This window comes from Scyliorhinus torazame, chromosome 9, assembly GCF_047496885.1.
Source record: "Scyliorhinus torazame isolate Kashiwa2021f chromosome 9, sScyTor2.1, whole genome shotgun sequence".
Taxonomy (NCBI): domain Eukaryota; kingdom Metazoa; phylum Chordata; class Chondrichthyes; order Carcharhiniformes; family Scyliorhinidae; genus Scyliorhinus; species Scyliorhinus torazame.
In genome coordinates, this window is record NC_092715.1 from 66,657,556 (window position 1) to 66,675,277 (window position 17,722).

At 49.6% G+C, this 17,722-nt stretch overlaps 1 protein-coding gene across 1 annotated transcript in view; it reads right to left on the reverse strand.

Moving 5' to 3' along the window:
• The window catches only part of sv2ca (synaptic vesicle glycoprotein 2Ca), a 429,473-nt gene that overhangs the window by 364,484 nt on the left and 47,267 nt on the right, over positions 1 to 17,722 (reverse strand). Inside the window, 1 exon segment of the mRNA XM_072516044.1 lies at positions 1,981 to 2,050. The gene's annotated coding sequence lies outside the window, so the exon portion shown is untranslated.

The window sequence follows — 17,722 nt, forward strand, 5'->3', positions numbered from 1 at the left end:
CTTGCTGCCTTTGTTCTTCTCGCTGATAGAGGTGAGTTAGTCACCACAGGATATCCAACCTCTGACCTGCTCTTGTAGCCAAAGTATTTATATGACTTATTATTCAATGGTAAGGTCGATAGTGGGGAATTCAATAATGATAATGACATTGAATGTTGAGGAGCAAGAATAGGCCTGTTGAGCCTCTTGAGCCTGTTCTGCTATTCAATAACATCACGGTTGACCTGACTGTGTCCTCACCTCAACTTTCCACCTACCGCCGATAACCTTCAACATCCCTGTTAGTCAAGTATTGATCTGCCGCTGCCTTAAAATATTCATTGGCGGGGCAGCACGGTGGCTCAGTGGTTAACATTGCTGCCTCATGGCGCCGAGGTCCCAGGTTCGATCCCGGCTCTGGGTCACTGTTTGTGTGGAGTTTGCACATTCTCCCCGTATTTGCCTGAGTTTCGCCCCCACAACCCAAAGATATGCAGGGTAGGTGGATTGGCCATGCTAAATTGGGCAGCATGGTAGCATTGTGGATAGCACAATTGCTTCACAGTTCCAGGGTCCCAGGTTCAATTCCGGCTTGGGTCACTGTCTGTGTGGAGTCTGCACATCCTCCCTGTGTGTGCGTGGGTTTCCTCCGGGTGCTCCGGTTTCTTCCCACAGTCCAAAGATGTGCAGGTTAGGTGGATTGGCCATGATAAATTGCCCTTCGTGTCCAAAATTGCCCTTAGTGTTGGGTGGGGTTACTGGGTTATGGGGATAAGGTGGAGGTGTGGACCTTGGGTAGGGTGCTCTTTCCAAGAGCCGGTGCAGACTCGATGGGCCGAATGGCCTCCTTCTGCACTGCAAATTCTATGAAATAAAAAATTCTATGAAATTGCCCCTTAATTGGAAAAAATGAATTGGGTACTCTAAATTTCTATTTAAAAAATATTAATTGCCCCTTTCTCCACCCCTCTCTGGTGAAAGGAGTTCCGAAGACTCATGACCTGCTGAGTGACAAATTTCTTCTCATCCCCTTCTTAAACGGGAGAACCCTTGGGCTGGATTCTCTGCACCTTGACGCCGAAATCGCGTTTGGCAATGGGGCAGAGAATCCGTTTTCGCGCACGAAATCGGGACCGGCGCCGGTTTCGCAATTCTCCTCCACCCGAAAATCAGCGTACCCATGGAGTATGCTGCGTCAGGCCATTGCCTGAGGCCCGCCTGCAATTCTCCGTCCCCGATCGGACAAATTCCCGACGGCGTGGTTATAACATGGTCCCACCGTCCATGATACCGCATCGGGGTGGGCTGATCAGATGGCGGGGGGGGGGGCATCATTCGGGACTGGAGGCTATGTGTGCGGGCGGTCCAGGACGGGCGAGCGGCCGATGCGGGGCACTATTTTGGCGGTCCAGGTCCGTGAGCTGAGTCCGCCATGGAGCACGGCATGGTCTCTGACCCGGAAGTGTGGGAGACCGTATCGGCAGCTGGAGCTGCGGGCTCTATGACAGCTGCCTGCTAGCCCCCTGCAAGACGATGAATCTGTGGCCTTTTGACGCCAGTTTTCCTGGAATAAAAGTCCACAGTTTTCACGACACCGTGGGGACATAGTCCCAAAAATGGAGAATCCAGCCCCTTATATTTAAAATGTGTCCCCTAGCTCTGGTCTGTCCCACATGAAGAAACATCCTTACTGCATCCACCATGTCAAGTCCCCTCAGGATCTCATATGTTTCAATAAGATCACCTCTCAATCTTTTAAACTCCAAGCACTCTCCAGAATTGGACTTTCTTGTTAGAGATTAATTAATAAGAATTTACTTAATATAAACACACTTTATACTTAAGAATATACATTTAATAATATTAATTTAGTCAATATTAAACAGGTGTTTAATAAGTTGAAATTCATGATATTTTCCTGTCCTAAGATCATTTTTCTTGCAATCTACCTCCTGGTCATGATTACATTTCTATTTTAACCATGGATTGAAATGGTTTTACCTGAAGTGAGGCTTCAGCCAAAACTGGAGAGGAGAAGCTGCAGCAGGAGACTACTGATTGGATGAAGAGCCTGGTGGGTAAAAAGAAAAACATTCAGACTATCATCATTTAAAAAAATATTTTTATTCAAGGCATTTTCAATTCATGTACAGAACACAGGAAACCATTATCTTTATACACTTTCCACAATACAAAACAAAACTCCTCCATCCCTCTTAACACACCACATAACCCACTTTATACTTGGAACATAAAACAACCCCCCCCCCCCCCCCCCCCACTGACATCTACCACTCTTTAAAGCCTTAAAGAAGGCAATGAACAACCTCCACTTCGAGGAGAATCCCTCCGCGGACCCCCTAAAATTGAGGAGGTCGAATTTACCTTCCGCAGGGTTTCTCTCCTTCGCAGATTGCACCAACCAGATGCTTGATACACCTCATCACCTCCTTCAACCCCACCAGAGCCCCTGTACCTCCCCCTCCACTACCAACTGGAAAGCCAAACCATCCAAGAGTCGCCTCATGCCCAGGTTCACCCCGGGGGTTCCGACCTGTACAGTCCTCAGTGGAAGGCCTCAAACACTCCATTCACCTTACCTGGCTCAGTGACCAGCCTGCCCCTTGGGTACCTTATCTGCCTGATCTCCCGCACCGCCATCTGCCACTTTAAAATGCCCTTTAATCTGGCGCAATTACTCCACTGCCTTTCCAATAGACAAAAGTCTGAATTCCACCAGGAGCTTCTTACTCTTTTTGAACAACCCCTCCTCCGGGGCATCGAGTCCCTCTCATCCACAATCTAAATGGCCACCATCGATCTCTGCGTATCCAACCACTTCACCTTATCTCTATGCAACTTGATAGAAATAAACTCTCCCGAATTACCACTTTCAGTGCCTCCCACAGCTCTCAGGCAGACACCTCACAGAATCATAGAATCTCTGCATGCAGAAGGAGGCCATTTGGCCCATCGAGTCTGCACTGACCCTTTGAAAGAGCACCATACTGGGTCTCAACTGGATCCACGTTCTCAGCGTGGTCGCTACCACTGGGCTTGTTGTGTATCTTGTTGAGGAGGATGGGAGTGCTGCTGTAGCCAGGGCCTGGAGGGTCGTTCCTTTACAGGATGCCTCCTCCATTTGTACCCAATCTGTGTCGGGTTCTTGTACCCATCCCCTCACTCTTTCTGCCATTGCTGCCCAGTGGTAGTATTGTAGGTTTGGTAAGGCCAATCCCCCTTTGATCTTTCCTCTTTGCAGTGTCGGTTTGGGAATTTTTTTTACAGGTTTGTGAGAATTTAAAGTTTACAGTCTGGTGAAAATTTATAAGTTCAGTCGGTCGGGTGCCTTGATCCTCCGCTGTGATTGCCTCAGTCCCGGTGGTGATGCAGGTGCCGACTTGGTCACCTTTGACTCCGGGAGCGTGTTGTCCTCATCTTCATCCCCGAGTGGAACCAGTGGGAGGACGGATCGCCCTAGGGTGGGGGCTGTAGTGAGGTGGGCTGGGGGAGGATGAGTGGCGCCAGGGCAATCGGAGGTGGGGGGGGGGGTCGGGTGGTGGTGGGCCGTGCGTGGGGATCCAGCTGGTGCCAGGTCCCTGAGGGAGACTGTGTCCTGGCGGCCGTCGGGGTACACCGCGTAGGCGTGCTGTGGTTTTGACCAACGGGTCCGCCTTGTGGATCTGCACGTGTTTGCGGAGGAGAACAGGTTCTGGAGCTGCCAGCCACGTTGGGAGCGAAACCCCGGAGGTGGACCTCCTAGGGAAGGCAAAGAGACGTTCATGGGGGGGTTTCATTAGTCGCAGTGCAGAGTAGCGATCGGATAGAGTGGAGCTCGTCGGAGAGGACCTCCTGCCAGCGGGAGACCGGGAGATATTTAGACGCAGGGCCAGCAGGACGGACTTCCAGACCGTCCCATTCTCCCTCTCCACCTGCCCGTTTTACCGGGGGTTGTAGCTGGTCGTCCTGCCCGAGGCAACGCAGCTCATCACTCATAAAGGAGGACCCCCGGTCTCTGTGGACGTAAGCGGGGGAACCAAACAGGGCGAAAATGCCGTTGAGTGCTTTCATGACCGTGGCAGACGTCATATCGGGCATGGGATGGCAAAGGAGAATCGGGAGTATTCATCGACCATGTTCAGGAAATACGTTTTTCGGTCATGTGGAGGGGAGGGGCCCTTTGAAGTCCACGCTGAGGCGTTCAAAGGGGCGGGAGGCCTTCACAAGGTGCGCTCGATCTGGCCGGTAGAAGTGCGGTTTGCACTCCGCGCAGACCTGGCAGTCTCTGGTGACAGTCCTGACCTCCTCAATGGAGTAGGGCAGGTTGCGGGCCTTTATGAAGTGAAAGAACCGGATGACCCCCGGGTGACAGAGGCCATCGTGTAGGGCCCGGAGTCGGTCCACTTGTGCGCTGGCACATGTACCTCGGGATAGGGCATCGGGGGGCTCGTTGAGCTTCCCGGGCGATACAAAATCTCATAATTGTAGGTGGAGAGCTCGATCCTCCCTCCACCTTAAGATTTTATCATTTTTGATCTTGCCCCGCTGTGTATTATTGAACATGAAAGCAACCGACCGTTGGTCAGTGAGGAGAGTGAATCTCCTGCCGGCCAGGTAATGCCTCCAATGCCGCACAGCTTCCACGATGGCCAGGGGCTCCTTTTCAACGGAGGAGTGCCAAATTTCGGAGGCATGGAGGGTGCGGAAAAGAGTGCCACGGGTCTGCCTGCCTGGTTGAGGGTGGCGGCCAGAGCGACGTCCGATGCATCGCTGTCGACCTGAAAAGGGAGGGTCTCGTCGACCGCGTGCATCGTGGCTTTGGCGATGTCAGCCTTGATGCGGTTAAAGGCCTGGCGGACCTCAGCCGTCAGGGGGAAAACTGTGAAGTGGGTGAGTGGGCGGGCCTTGTCCGCATAGTCAGGGACCCACTGGGCATAATAGGAGAAAAACCCCAGGTATCGTTTCAGGGCCTTGGGGCAGTGGGGAAGGGGAAGTTCCATGAGGGGGCGCATGCGGTCGGGGTCGGGCCCTAGAACTCCATTTTCCACAACATAGCCAAGGATGGCTAAGCGGTTGGTGCGGAACACGCCCTTCTCCTTATTCTACGCGAGGTTAAAGAGTTTAGCGGTGTTGAGAAATTTGAAGAGGTTAGCATCATGGCCCTGCTGGTCGTGGCCGCAGATGGTGATGTTATCTAGGTACCGGTCAACCATTCGGTCCATCTCACGTTGGAAGACCGAGAGCCCGTTAGTGACGCCGAAAGCGACCCTAAGGAAGTGGTAAAGGCGGCCGTCTGCTTCGAACGCAGTGTATTGGCGGTCCGCCTTGCGGATGGGGAACTGGTGGTAGGCAGATTTCAGGTCCACTGTGGAGAAGACCCGGTACTGTGCAATCTGATTGACCATGTCAGATATGCATGGGAGGGGGTACGCGTCGAGCTGCATGTACCGATTGATGATCTGACTGTAGTCAATGACCATCCCATTTTTCTCCCCAGTCTTTACTACTACCACTTGGGCTCTCCAGGGGCTGTTGCTGGCCTGAATGATGCCTTCCCACAGGAGCCACTGGACCTCCGACCTGATGAAGGTCCTGTCCTGGGCACTGTACCGTCTGCTCCTGGTGGCAACGGGTTTGCAATCCGGGGTGAGGTTTGCAAACAGGGAAGGTGGGTTGGCCTTAAGGGTTGTGAGGCCGCAAACGGTGAGGGGTGGTAGGGGTCTGCCGAATTTTAGAGTTAGACTTTGGAGGCAGCACTGGAAGTCAAGGCCGAGTAACAGGGCAGTGCAGAGGTTGGGGAGGACGTAGAGCCGGAAGTTGCTGAACTCTACGCCCTGGACGGTGAGGGTGGCGATGCAGTACCCCCGGATTTCCAAGGAGTAGGATCCGGAGGCCAGGGAGATTCTCTGGGCAACGGGGTGTACCGCGAGGGAGCAGCGCCTTACCGTAGAGGGTTGGATGAAGCTTTCCATGCTCCCGGAGTCAAGAAGGCAGGATGTCTTGTGGCCATCAACTTTCACGGTCGTCATCGCGGTTGCGAGGTTGTGCGGCCGGGATTGGTCGAGCATAATGGAGGCAAGCTGCGGCTGGTGTTGGTAGACCCCGGGCTGCTGGGCGGCGGTGGCAAGCGATGAGTGGACGGATGAAGTTCCCGACGAACTTGAGACGCCGTCCAAAATGGCGCCGACGATGGCAGCGCCCATGGGGCGCACATGGTGGGCGACGTTCAAGATGGTGGCGCCCACGGGCCGCACGTGGTCTGCTGGGAGGAAGATGGCGGCGCCCATGGGCCGCACATGGTCTGCGGGGACAAAAATGACGGTGCTCACGGGTCGCAATCGACCGGGCCTGGCACACAGCATGAAATGTCCTTTCTTCCCGCAGGTCTTGCAGGTTGCACTCCGCGCCGGGCAGCGCTGCCAGGGGTGCTTTGCCTGCTCACAGAAATAGCATTTGGGCCCCCCGGGGTTGGCTGGCTGTCGTGCGGCGCAGGCTTGGGGTTGGCTGGGGGCGGCCGCTGGTGGGGCCCACGATGTCCATGAGGGCGCCGTGCGGTCGGGGACGTACGACTGTACGTTACGGGAGGCTACCATTAGCAAGTTCGCGAGTTGTCTGGTCGCCGCGAGGTCGAGCGTACCCCCTTCTCATCGGTGCTGGCGGATGTACGCCGACCCCATGCCCGTAACAAAAGCATCCCTGATTAAGAGTTCAGTATGTTCAGTGGCCGAAACTGCCTGGCAGTCGCAGTTCCTCGCCAGGGCGTGCAGGGCACGCCAGAAATCATCTAATGACTCACCGGGGAGTTGCTCCCGCGTGGACAGGAGGTGCCTGGCATAGAGTTTGTTGATCGGCCGGGTATAGTGTCCTTTCAGAAGCTCCATAGCTTCAGGGTAAGTGTGCGCATCCCGGATAAGGGGAATAATCTCGGAGCTCACCCGTGAGTACAGGATCTGGAGTTTCTGTGCGTCTGAGGGTTGTTCAGTCGCTGATCCGAGGTAGCTTTCAAAACAAGTGAGTCAGTGGTCGAAGGCCAATGTGGCGTTTGCTGCTTGAGGGTGCAGCTGTAGGCAATCTGGCTTGATGTGTAGTTCCATCGCTGTAATATCTCTGCTGAATAAATTGATGCACTATCAATTACGACGAGACGAGAGTAGTGAGTAATCGAGGCTTTATTAAGTCGAGATGTCTGACTTCCTGCAGCTGCTACCAGAAATGGGAGCAGCTCGGTGTGCACACATATTTATACTCCGCCTACTGGGCGGAGCCAGCAGGCAGGGATCTACCCCCGTACCTGTAGTACAGGAGCCTTACCATCTTACCTCTAATACACATATTAAACAAACAGTGGTGACTACCACAGGATGAAGATCGGAATGGATCTAAACAGGAAGAAGAACCTTGGCAGTATGTTCATCTTGATCATCTGCACTCCCCACCAGGGAGAGTGGGAGTGAGCCCCACCAGGCTGGGCAGATTCCACTTGTGGATCTGTGTCCAGTCTCTGTCTATCTGGATCCCCAGGTAACGGAATCTGTTCTGGGCCGTTTTAAACGGGTATCCCTCCAGCTCTGTCTCTCCCCCTTTTGGATTCAGTGGGAATGTCTCGCTTTTGCCCAGATTAAATTTGTAGCCCAAGAAGGTTCCAAACTCTTTCAGTATTTGCAGTATTGCCTTCAGTCCCTCCTGTGGCTTCGAGACATAGAGGAGCAGGTCATCTGCATAGAGTGAAACTCTGCTCTCTGTCTCCTCTCCGGATTGTAAGAGCACCTTACCTGATCCCAATCCCCCGCCCTATCCCTGTAACCCCATAACCCCACCTAACCTTTTGGACAATAAGGGGCAATTTAGCATGGCCAATCCATCTAACCTGCACATCTATGGGAGGAAACCGGAGCACCCGTAGGAAACCCAAGCAGACACGGGGAAAATGTGCAAACTCCACGCAGACAGTAACCCAAGGTTGGAATTCAACCAGGGTCACTGGAGCTGTGAGGCAGCAGTGCTAATCATCATGTCACCGTGCCTGACACTTTTATTAAGTTCCACTTTTATTAAGTTAATTTAGGTGCGTGTAGCCTGCCTTAACCTCTCACACGCCCCCTTACCGGCCAACAATCCCACATCCAGTCTCCACTGCGATCGCTGGGAACCCTCTTTTTCCACACACAAACCTACGAAATGCGGCGCATGACCCAACACCACAATTGCTGAATATTCTGCCCCAGCAATCCCCTCTGCCAACATCTTGTCCATAACAAAGAAATCCATTTGAGAATACACCCAATATACATACGAGAAGAACAAATATTCCCTCGCACTTTGTCCCCCAAACTGCCGTGGATCTGTTCCCCCCATTCACTCCATGAACCCCAATAATTCCCTTGCCATCGCCGACACCTTCATAGACTTTTCATAGCAGTTGAGGAACAGTGGAGAACCTTCCGAGCGATCTTTCACAGTGTTCAGGATAGGTTCATACCGACAAAAAAGAAAGACGGTAGAAAGGGGAAAAAAATCGGCCGTGGGTATCTAAGGAGGTGAGGGAGAGTATCAAATTGAAGGAAAAAACATACAAAGTGGCAAAAATTAGTGGGAGACTAGAGGACTGGGAAGTCTTTAGGGGACAACAGAAAGCTACTAAAAAAGCTATAAAGAAGAGTAAGGTAGACTATGAAAGTAAACTTGCTCAGAACATAAAAGCAGATAGTAAAAGCTTCTACAAATATATAAGACAAAAAAGAGTGGCTAAGGTAAATATTGGTCCTTTGGAAGATGAGAAGGGAGATTTAATAATAGGAGTCGGGGAAATGGCTGAGGAGCTGAACAGATTTTTTGGGTCAGTCTTCGCAGTGGAAGACATAAATAACATGCCAGTGACTGATGGAAATAAAGATATGATAGGCGAGGACCTTGAGATGATTGTAATCACTAAGGAGGCAGTATTGGGCAAGCTAGTAGGGCTAAAGGTAGACAAGTCTCCTGGCCCTGATGGGATGCATCCCAGAGTGTTAAAAGAGATGGCTAGGGAAATTGTAAATGCACTAGTGATAATTTATCAAAATTCACTAGACTCTGGGGTGGTCCCAGAGGATTGGAAAGTAGCAAACGTGGCACCACTGTTTAAAAAAGGAGGTTGGCAGAAAGCGGGTAAGCTTAGCTTCGGTTGTAGGGAAAATGCTGGAATCTATCATTAAGGAGGAAATAGCGGGGCACCTGGAGGGAAATTGTCCCATTGGGCAGACGCAGCATGGGTTCATAAAGGGTAGGTCATGTCTGACTAATTTGGTAGAATTTTTTGAGGACGTTACCAGTGCAGTAGATAACGGGGAGCCAATGGATGTGGTATATCTGGATTTCCAGAAAGCTTTTGACAAGGTGCCACACAAAAGGTTGCTGCATAAACTAAAGATGCATGGCATTGAGGGTAAAGTGGTAGCATGGGTAGAGGATTGGTTAACTAACAGAAAGCAGAGAGTGGGGATAAATGGGTGTTTCTCTGGTTGGCAACCTGTAACTAGTGGGGTCCCTCAAGGATCAGTGTTGGGCCCGCAGTTGTTCACAATTTACATAGATGATTTGGAGTTGGGGACCAAGTGCAATGTGGCAAAGTTTGCAGACGACACTAAGATGAGTGGTAAAGCAAAAAGTGCAGAGGATACCGGAAGTCTGCAGAAGGATTTGGATAGGTTAGGTGAATGGGCTAGGGTCTGGCAGATGGAATTCAATGTTGCCAAGTGTGAGGCTATCCAATTTGGGAGGAATAACAGCAGAATGGATTATTATTTAAACGGTAAGATGTTAAAACATGCTGCTGTGCAGAGGGACCTGGGTGTGCTGGTGCACGAGTCACAAAAGGTTGGTGTGCAGGTGCAACAGGTGATTAAGAAGACTAATCGAGTTTTGTCTTTCATTGCTAGAGGGATGGAGTTCAAGACTAGGGAGGTTATGCTGCAATTGTATAAGGTGTTGGTGAGGCCACATCTGGAGTATAGTGTTCAGTTTTGGTCTCCTTACCTGAGAAAGGACATATTGGCACTGGAGGGAGTGCAGAGGAGATTCACTAGGTTGATCCCAGAGTTGAGGGGATTAGATTATGACGAGAGGTTGAGTAGACTGGGACTGTACTCATTGGAGTTTAGAAGGATGCGGGGGGATCTTATTGAAACATATAAAATTATGAAGGGAATAGAAAGGAAAGATGCGGGCAGGTTGTTTCCACTGGTCGGGTAAAGCAGAACTAGGGGGCATAGCCTCAAAATAAGGGGAGGTAGATTTAGGACGGAGTGTAGGAGGAACTTCTTCACCCAAAGGGTTGTGAATCTCTGGAATTCCTTGCCCAGTGAAGCAGTTGAGGCTCCTTCTTTAAACGTTTTTAAGAAAAAGATAGATACCTTTCTAAAGAATAAAGGGATTCGGGGATATGGTGTACTGGCCAGAGAGTGGAGCTGAGTCCACAAAGATCAGCCATGATCTCATTGAATGGGGGAGCAGGCTCGAGGGGCCAGATGGCCTACTCTTGTTCCTACTGCTTATGTTCTTATGTTCTTATAGACATGGGGTATGACCAATCTAGCTTAGGATCCAGAACCATGTTAAAATTTCCCTGATAATCAACCGATTATCTTTGCCAACACCCGCTTCACAAAATCCACGTCATTCCAGTTGGGAACATATTCACTAATACCATGGGCACCCCCTCCAATCTCCGACTCACCATGACAACTCTACTCCCAGACTTCCCCACTATACTAGTCTCCGAGAAAGCCACTCTCTTACTTATTAACACCACAGCCCACCTCGCCTTCATATCAAATTCTGAATGAAACACTTGCCCCACCCAACCTTTCCTCAACCTCGTATGATCTTTCACCCTCAGCTGCGTTTCCTTCATAAAAATCACATCTGCCTTCAAGCTCTTTAAAAGCCCTTTAAATGAGCGGACGAAACGGGACCTCTGGATTCAGATCCCTAAAATTCCATGAGACCAATCTCCACACACCCCCTTCTCTCCTGATCAGCCATATCTAATTTTCAATGGAATCTCCCAGGCCCCTCTCTCCCCCACCACCTGGGTCGCCTCAAGATGGCCGTTACCATCCCCCTCCAACCATCTCCTCCAACAAGAAATCTTTAAATCTCCAACGTCAGCTACTTCCCACCCATGCCCCAGACCCACCCTCCCAACCCAAGCCCAAAACATAGAAACCAGAAAATCCCAGAAAATAATTTAATTTAATTTTAATAATCTTTATTGTCACAAGTAGGCTTACATTAACACTGCAATGAAGTTACTGTGAAAAGCCCTTAGTCACCACATTCTGGTGCCTGTCCGGGTACACGGAGGGAGAATTCAGAATGTCCAAATTACCTAACAGTATGTCTTTCGGGACTAGTGGGAGGAAACCGGAGCACCCGGAGGAAACCCACGCACACACGGGAGAACGTGCAGACACCGCACAGACAGTGACCCAAGCCCGGAATCGAACCTGGGACCCTGGAGCTGTGAAGCAACAGTGATCAACTCTGTGCTACATTGCAGCCCATACCACAAAAACCAACCTCCCTGCTCTCCCCCATAACCCACCACAACTCTCCCCCCCACTCTGCTTTCATTAACCAGCAAAGCTGCTAGCATGGTGGCACCCACCCGAGACAAAGGATACTCTTCCTTTATAACGTGACCCCCTTATTCCCCGCCCCTCCTTTTCACCGTGACACACCAAGCTCCTTCATTCCCATCTCTTCCCCCCTGGCTCCCCCACGCTGCCCACCAAACCCAACACATTTTAATATTCCCAACACCAACACCCCCAAATGCAGTGAGGGAAATAATACAAACTTCAAAATTCATCTTCAACATAATTAACAATACAGAGCGGGCAATACTTACAAAACCATAGTTAACAACTGCGTGCTAAAACATACCCTTTCTCATAGAATCAACAATGCAGAAGGAGGCCACTTGGCCCATCGAGTCTGCAGTGGCCCTTGGAAAGAGCACCCCACTTAAGCCCACCCCATCCCTTAACCCAGTAACCCCTCCTAACCTTTTTTCTTTTGGACACTAAGGACAATTTAGCAAGGCCAATCCATCTAAACCGCACATCTTTGGATTGTGGGAGCAAACCTGAGCACCCGGAAACCCAGCAGACACGGGCAGAACGTGCAGACTCCCCACAGACCATAACCCAAGCTGGGAATCGAACCTGGGATTCTGGAGCTGTGAAACAACTGTGCTAACCACTGTGCTACTGTGCTGCCCTCCAACCCACTGAATAAAGTTTCCCCAGTCCAGGTCGCAGGTGAACCCAAACAAAATCCAAAGTCTTTAAACGCTCCGTAAAAAGTTACTCGCCTCCTCTAGCATATCAAGCGAGGGGCTGGTTTAGCACAGCGGGCTAAACAGCTGGCTTGTAATGCAGAACAAGCAGCAGCGCGTGTTCAATTCCCGTACTGGCCTCCCCGAACAGGCGCCGGAATGTGGCGATTGGGGGCTTTTCACAGTAACTTCATTGAAGCCTACTTGTGACACTAAGCTATTATTATTATCAAAGTAGTGCTACTTTCCCCCATGTGTGACCTGCAGGCAAGCAGGGTACAACATCCGGAGCCACACCTTGTTCCTGAATGGGGCTGCCTTTGCCCTATTAAACACGACCCTTTGCTTACTCAGCTCCGCTCTCAGGTCCGGATAAGGTGTATTCCTGCAACTGCTTCACCCATTTCAGGATCTTTTCCTTGTCGAAGGAGGAGGCAGTGGCGTAGTGGTATTGTCACTGGACTAGTAAACCAGAGACCCAGAGTAATGCTCTGGGGACCCAGGTTCAAATGGTGATATTTGAATTCAATAAATTCTGGAATTAAAAAGTCTAATGATGAAACCATTGTCATAAAAACCCATCTGGTTCACTAATGTCCTGTAGGCTGTCCCTACCTGGTCAGGCCTACATGTGACTCCAGACCCACAGCAATATGGTTGACTCTTAACTGCCCCTCAACGGCAATTAGGGATGAGCAATAAATGCTGGCACAGCCTGCGATGCCCACATCCCATGAGCAAATACATTTTTTTATAAGTGGTACTAGTACAGCCTCACAATAATTGCCCCCGGGAACTCCCCTGCCCACAGCTTCCTCCTCAATGATCGGTGTGCCCAATTCACCTCGGGAGGGTGGTCGAAGGCCCCCTCCCCCACCAACATCTATAACTTCTTGGCCACATAGTCTGTGGCCCTAGTTCTTACAACACCGTCGGGCAGCCCCACGATCCTTAGGTTCTGCCTCCTTGAGTGGTTCTCCAAGCTGTCAACCTTCTCCCTCAACTTTCTCTGATCATCCGCCATCATCATCATTTCTGCCTTCAATGAGGCGATCCAATCCTCAAGGTCGGTCACCATCTCCTCCGCCTTTTGGTTCGACACACTCTGCACCTCCAGTCTCTGCTTCCCCCCCCCCCTCTCCAGGGTAGCACAAAGCCGCTCTGCCACCTTCACCATGTCCTCTGAGGTCACCTGTCTAGTTTTTAAAATTTGGCCGCAAGAAATTCGACCAACTGCTTGGTCGACCATTGTGTGGATAACAACGCCATAGGTCCCTCCACCATCTTTTCCCCTGCTGCGTCACTCGAGTCCCCCTGGTCTGAATAATGCCCCTTATTTGACACACTCTCCACCTGGTACCTTTTCGACATTCCCCACCAAAGGAGAATACCTTGCTCTTTAGTATTTCCACTTTTTCCCCCTGAAAATTCCCTGTAAAACGGGAAGGAAGGGCCAAAAGTATGACCTCGGGCAGAAGCCATCTTATGTGCAACCACTCACTCCACGGCCACCACCAGAAGTCCCAGAGCATGACCTTTTTAAATAATTTTTTGAACGATTCTGCATTTAGAGGAAACATGATCTGAGTTGAACTTTCTTGCCTTTACAGTCAATTCTTCTTTAGATTTTCCACAAAATGATTGCTTTAACCAAAATCACACTTGGAAGAATTTCTTATTTTCACAGCTAATATTTGATTTGCAAACGGTGTGGAACTTGGATTATGCCAGTGGATTGGACTTGTTGGTATTTGATAGTGACGTACTTTCACTATAAGGAGAAATGTTACTTGGAAAGTGCAACAAAAATAACCACAGAGAGGAAATCAGAGGTATATATGACACTACATGGGAACTGATTGGACAATAAACACACCTTGCAGCAACTATGCAAAGAAAATCACAAACCTTTCATATCTGAGGGCACTACAATATTTCAGAAGCAAACTGGGTACATAATTTATAAAATCAAACCATTATATGTCAGGATGTGAATATAGAAAACAAGGGGAAGTCCAGCCACAGTCAAGCTGTGCCCTAGTTAACTGTTGCCCCATGGTGAAAGGAATGATTTTTTAAAAAATGTTGTGCCTGTTTGGAGATTGATTTTCTGAAGTGCACAAAAGCACAGTGTGGTTTAATTGTCTTGGTCTTTGTTTATCACAATGGCTGTGCTGTTACAAGTTCAGATACATGTCACATCCACTGGTGAAATGATAGCTTGTGCTGTATTGGAGTACAGGTTCATAGCTCCTTGGAAGTGGAGTTACAGGTGGTGAAGAAGGCATTCGGCATGCTTGGTATCATTAGTCAGAACATTGAATACAGGAGTTGGGACGTCTTGCTGAACTTGTACAAGACATTAGTAAGGCCACACCTGGAATACTGTGCACAGTTCTGGTCACCCTATTATAGAAAGGATATTATTAAACTAGAAAGAGTGTAGAAAATATTTACTAGGATGCTACCCGGACTTGGTGGTTTGAGTTATAAGGAGAGGTTGGATAGACTGGGACATTTCCCCCTGGAGCAGAGGAGGCTTAGGGGTGATATTATAAAGGTCCATAAAATAATGAGGGGCATAGATAAGGTAGATAGTCAACATCTTTTCCCAAAGATAGGGGAGTCTAAAACTAGAGGGCATAGGTTTACGGTGAGGGGGGATAGATACAAAAGAGTCCAGAGGGGCAATTTTTTCACGCAGAGGGTGGTGAGTGTCTGGAATGAGCTGCGAGAGGCAGAAGAGGGGGGTTCAATTTTGTCTTTTAAAAAACATTTAGACAGTTATATGGGAAAGCTGGATGTAGAGGGTTATGGGCCAAATGTGGGCAACTGGGACTAGCTGAAAGGTAAAAATTGGACGGCATGGACAAGTTTGGCCAGAGGGCCTGTTTTCATGATGTAAACCTCTAAAAGCTGGCACAGGAACTGATGAGTTTTTTGATTCAAGCCCTGCGCAGCATGCTATTTCCACACACCTCTCCACTGCCATGAAAGAGAGTCATGGAAGAAGTGACATTATGTGTCCCAACTGAAATCTTGGTCAGGCATTGCCAAATAGAATTAACTATTTCTGGTCCATTCACAGGGTAATCCATCGCATATTACACCAATACACCAACCAGCGGTTGACTTTCAAATCTACATGAAATCTAATGGGTGTTTATTTTGTCTCCTCACATTTCATTATATGTATGTAGTTTTTTAATTTATAGGAGTCATGCTGGAGTAGCCAAGTGCTATACTCCAGAAACATTCAAAAAACACCAGCCAAACCCATTGGAATTTTCTTATAAACCAGTAATACAAGCTGCCTGACATAACCGTGGAAGGTCATCTGCGTTTTCTTGGGCTCCCAAAGACATCATTAAGAAAGGAGATGCCGGTGTACGAATAATAATAATTTTGAAAAAAATAACTACTTTAAATGCCTATCTGGGAATAACATAATCAGACATTAAACAGTCCAGTGGGAAGGGTTGAGGGACAGGGCCAATATTTTGCAGTGGGTGCCTATATTTTTAAGATGATCTGTTTGACAGCTTTATCGGCAAAATGTCCTTAATCTATCTTGTACTTCTTTATTATTATCTGCGCCTTACTAATGAGAATATAATGATCTCTATTGGACTACACATAAAACAGCATTGCATAAGGTGTGTACAATTAGAAACATTTAAAATGTAACACTAGCTTGTTTAATTTCTAATTGAAGATCTATTTTCCACCCTATGGGCTTGGCTGCCTTGTTTCTACAGGATTGTAATTTCAGCACGCTGGACAGCACTAGGCTCTGCTTACTAAAGGGAATTGCAACTGTGCCTCAACCTCCCAGGGTTGCTTTCCAACTGTCAAAATACCACAACTCGCACATCAGACAAAAGAAGCAAGCTCATGATTGTTGACAACATGTATTATCAACTGCTCTTGAGTCACAATATAAACGTCAGGGCAACATTTCACACAGCCCAATGTACACAATTGTCACAGGTGCATATGTGCATGGAATACCATGACTGGAAATGAGTAGGGAATAAGGAGTGCAGCATCTCTTAAAGGACTGCAGGCCTGAAAGATCTGGGGCTGGATTCTCCGAGCCTCCGCGCCAAAATCGCTTTCGGCTCGAGGACAGAGAATGGCTGTTCACCCGGAAATCGGGACCGGCGCCACTCCCGCGATTCTCTGGTCCCTGGACAATCACTCGGGAATCCCTCGCATGCGATCTACGTGGTAGGGGGCCATTGATACAGGCCCCCACACGATTCTTCGCGTGAAACCGGCTGAGTTCCCAACGGCCTGGTTCTAACCACGTATCAGCCGCCGGGAACCTTGGGTGGCGGCTGCGGACTCAGTCCGCGGCCACCCTGGTGGGGGGCAGGGGGATCGATCACTGGGGCGGGGGGCCTTATGGGCGGCCGGGGGGGTGGTGATCGGGCGGGTAATATTGAGCAGCGCGGGGCCGATCTTTGGGACCTTCTTTCCTGGTCCAGGTCCACCAGCTGAGTCCGTCATGTCGCAGGGGATGGCCGCCGCTGGCCACTGCCGTGCGCATGCGCAGACTCCCAACCGGAAGTGTGCGGTCCCATAACCGCAGAGCTGGGAGAACCACTCCGGGGTCCTGCTAGCCCCTTGCAGATGGGAGAATCACTCAGGACTTTCTTAAGGAAAGTCCAGCGTGAAACGCCAGCGTTTTGACGCTTGCGTGGGGACATAGCCCCATATTTGGACAATCCAGCCCCTGTTTTTTACATTTCCTTTCAACCAATAGTGCCAATTCTGCGGACTGCAGAGAAGACAATACTTCTCTGCCCCACCGCGTCACTTTTCTGCCTCGACAGCCGGCGGATTCTCTGTTATGCCGGCCGGTCAATGGGGATTCCCATTATGGGGCAACCCCACGCCGTCGGGAAAGCCCCGGGCGCCGGCAAAACGGAGAATCCTGCCGGCGGAGAATCAATGGCCAAGTGCTGGAATTGCCTCCTTTGATGAGGGCACAGCGGATGAACTGTTGTATTGTTGGAGGAGATACAACGGAGGCAGTTGCCAATTGCGAGGCACTTACAAACTTCCACTGAGAATCGATGTGCATGAGATATAACCCACAGAGTCAAAGCAGCTCCCCACATGCATGGGCAATAGCAGCAGTTGAGAAGGAAGTTCTCTGGCCTCAGGAAGAGTGCCAAGACTGAAAATAATTTGGCAACTAAAATTAAATGTAAGTGCGAAGTATTCAAGCACCAAACATTGAGCTCTAACCAGGTGGAGTACTAGCAATACAGTATGGAAAGCATTGGAAAAGTCCTTCAAACCTTTCCACCAGAACTACAATATCTGCAATGCTTTAACAAGAAGCCAGTGACAGGCAAAGGGAAAGATTTCAATTGCTCAAAGAACTGCTGCATTTTTTGACAAATTCACATGACA